The following is a 3,822-nucleotide window of genomic DNA, read 5'->3' as shown; positions in this document are numbered from 1 at the left end:
CGAGTCACTTGTTTTCTGAATGAAAAACTGCCGCTGTGGGATTCGTCTGTCAGCGAGGTGTGTTTTTACACAGCACCGCGTGGGCTCTCTTTGTCGCTCGCTAAGCTTTGACCTGTGACAGGCAATCAGGAGATTCAACTCCGCCCGAACAGGTCATGAAGGCCCAACGGAACCGACCGGCCGCCGTGTCATCTTCACCCACAGGCGTCACTGGATGCGGATATGGAGGGGCATGTGGTCAGCACACCGCTCTCCCGACCGTTTTGCCAGTTTCGGAGACTAGAGTCGCTACTTCTCAATCAAGTAGCTCTTCACTTTGCCTCACAAAGGCTGAGGTACCGCGCTTGCCAACAGCGCTCGGCAGACCGGATGGTCACCCATCCAAGTGCTAGCCCAGCCCGACTGCGTTTAACTTCGGTGATCTGGTGGGAACCGGTGTTACCACAGCGGCAAGACCGTTGGCAAGCAGATTAGTCGTTACAATTTAGTTAGACAGTACACTGTGGAACAGAGCCTTGCTTCAGCTTGTGCTCCGGATACTGGCTGCAGCTCGTTCGTTGAATCGGTTGAAGATGGGCGCTTGCCTTGTGTGTTTCGAGATGGGCGCATTCAACACGCTGTTGCAAAAGATTTTTTTTTTTTTAGATCATTTCTTACTTCATGTATTCGCGTTTCATTTACGTAGCTGCAATTTTACGTAACGTTAAAGTTACGTTAAATGAAATAACTGATTTTGTGCGAGAAGTTAGTGTTCGTTGTGTCCAAATCGATTTCAGCTATGCACTGGGAAGCAATATCAGACTTTTGTTCATCCCTCCGTGGATCATATATATGATTTATTCTCTCTCTCTCTCTCTCTCTCTCTCTCTCTCTCTCTCTCTCTCTCTCTCTCTCTCTCTCTAGGAAATCACGTAACCGGCTTTGTAATACTGTTCTGTAGATCTATTCCGTGACGACATAAATTTGGTATGTAGAATCCATAGGTAGGAAGTATTATATTCGCCCATTATGTATAACCATAACAATGCATCGCTTTTGCTACTCTCTTTCTTATATTAGAATTTCAGCAGCTCTACAAACAACACTGCGAGATGCTGTTCTGTGAGACATGCGGTTGCAGAATCAGCGGCACCGGAATTCAGTCCCACCGCCACATAAGGTAATAGATTATCAGATTTTTCGTGCACTGAAGACTGCGGATTCCAAGCATACTAGCCATACACAAGCTGAATTTGTAAGGAAATGTTTAATATACGGCGATACTTGTTTATACAGTTTTCGAACCTGAATCTTTCAGAGTAGACTCATGATAGCCCCTTCTTGCTCTTGCATAAGTTGTCCCACCTCCAAACTATTACTGTTTAAGTCAGTTTGCGGATCCAGGGCACATGTTCAATAATTTTGGGGAAAAGTTCGAGTTGAGCAATGTTGAGAATTTGCATTAAGGTTTCAAGACGTGGCAGGATTTCGCACGGTCTAAATACACACATCAAAAAAGTTTTGCATCACCTTGGTTGTGGAACCTTGTACAGAAAACTGCAATAGAGATCAACATAAACATTATTTCCGCCCTTTTTATTGCTCATGAAAACCACTCATTGCATGTTGTACCATCATACAGCGAGACCTTTAGACGTGGTGGTCCAGATTGCTGTACACACCGGTACCTCTGACACTCAGTAGCATGTCCTCTTCCATTGATTCATGCCTGTGTTCGTCGTGGCAAACTATCCACAAGTTCATCAAGGCACTGTTGGTCCAGATTGTCCCACTCCCCAACGGCGATTCGGCCTAGATCCCACAGAGTGGTGGGTGGGTCACGTCGTCCATTTCAATCTATCCTAGGCATGTTCGATAGGTTTCATATCTGGAGAACATGCTGGCCACTCGTCCACTCTAGTCGAGCGATGTCGTTGTCCTGAAGGAAGTCATTCACAATATGTGAATGACGGGGACGCGAATTGTCGTCCATGAAGAAGAATGCCTCGCCAATATGCTGCCGATATGGTTTGCAATATCGGTCGGAGAATGGCATTCACGTATCGTGCAGCCGTTACGGCGCCTTCCATGACCACCAGCGGCGTACGTCGGCCCCACATAATGCCACACCACAACAGCCGGGAACTTCACCTTGCTGCACTCGCTGGACAGTGTGTCTAATGCGTTCAGCCTGACCGGGTTGCCTCCAAACACGTCTCCGACGATTGTCTGGTTGAAGGCATATGCGGCACTTATCGGTGAAGAGGAAGTATTGCCAATCCTGAGCGGTCCATTCGGCATGTTGTTGGGCCCATCTGTACCGCGCTGTATGGTGTCGTGGTTCCAAAGATGGACCTCGCCATCATACAGCCTATTGAGCCCAGTTTAAGTCGTCACACGCCGTCCTGTGGCAGCAGGAAATGCATTATTCAACATAATGGCGTTGGAGTCAGGGATACTTCGAGCCATAATCCGTAGGTAGCGGTCATCCATTGCAGTAGTAGCCCGACGGCGGCCTGAGCGAGGCGTGTCATCGACACTTCCTGTGCCTCTGTATCTCCGCCATCTCCGAACAACATCGCTTTGGTTCACCCCGAGACTCCTGGACACTTCCGTTGGTGAGAGCCCTTCCTGGCACAAAGTAACAATGCGGACGCAATCGAATCGCGGGTTTGACCCTTTAGGCATGGTTAAACTGCAAACAACAAGAGCCATGTACACCCTTCCTAGTGGACTGAGTGAAGCTGATCGGCTGCCGGACCCCGTCCGTCTAATAGGCGCTGCTCATGTCTGTGAAACAATACCCATAATCAACGTATGAACTGGGGTGATGCTAAACTTCTTTTGATGTGTGTAGGTAATGGCGCATGTATTTATTTTTCTTTCAATTTACAATGGAGAGAATACTGACATCATTGCTAGTGGCTGGAGCCGGCAAGAGTAAATTGTGACGGGTTTAATGTCTTGACTAATCTGTTTACATCTTTGGGCGGGTTTACTGACATCTCTGAACATTCAAAGGAACTGTGTCTGTGTCTGTGAAACAATACCCATAATCAACGTATGAACTGGAGTGATGCAAAACTTCTTTTGATGTGTGTAGGTAATGGCGCATATATTTATTTTTCTTCCAATTTACAATGGAGAGAATACTGACATCATTGCTAGTGGCTGGAGCCGGCAAGAGTAAATTGTGACGGGTTTAATGTCTTGACTAATGTTGTTTTCTTTGCTCATAAAAATGATTCTAAAATGTAAGTGCGTAGCGTTTGTTAGTGACTAACATACTGTAAAAAAGTTTTATTTAGACACCTTTATATTTAACATGGAAGTAAAATAATACATCTAAAAGAAATGAGTACATGTTGCTGAATAGGGACCCCAAGTTCATGAATCCTTCTATCCATGCGCGACGTAAATGTAGCCCTCTTACATTCCACGTCTCCAATTACTAGCTGCATAACGAAGAGCGCGAATACGGCACTAATTGTACAGAGATTCGGGGTAAGACTCTACAAAGGGAATTCGGTGGTGAGACGCCACGTTTAGTTTGGATTGTATACGTAACTATCCAAGCCTATGAAAGACAGATGCAACCAAAGATGTAACGTTCATAGTCTTTTACTCAAAAACATCGAAATTCTCAATCTATTATCGATTCCCGATGCTGTCCTTGATCAGTAACCGAAATAAATATGTTTATTTTATTTACTTAGCGTATGGCTACATCACTGGAAGTACTGTTTGCAATTATTTCTCATTACAGACTAATATCCCCGAATATAGCCTATTAATCCCTCTGTCATCGCTCAAATGGTTCAAATGGCTCTAAGCAGTAGACTT

At 45.4% G+C, this 3,822-nt stretch overlaps 1 pseudogene; it reads right to left on the bottom strand.

Annotated features, from left to right (window-relative positions):
• Positions 1-345: 345 nt before the first annotated feature.
• On the bottom strand, positions 346-463 carry LOC124558067 (annotated as a pseudogene).
• Between the last annotated feature and the right edge of the window lie 3,359 nt (positions 464-3,822).

The sequence above is a fragment of the Schistocerca americana genome, chromosome 1 (assembly GCF_021461395.2).
Source record: "Schistocerca americana isolate TAMUIC-IGC-003095 chromosome 1, iqSchAmer2.1, whole genome shotgun sequence".
Taxonomy (NCBI): Eukaryota; Metazoa; Arthropoda; class Insecta; order Orthoptera; family Acrididae; genus Schistocerca; species Schistocerca americana.
The sequence above is the reverse complement of the archived record's forward strand: the minus strand, read 5'-3'. Positions and strand labels throughout refer to the sequence as shown.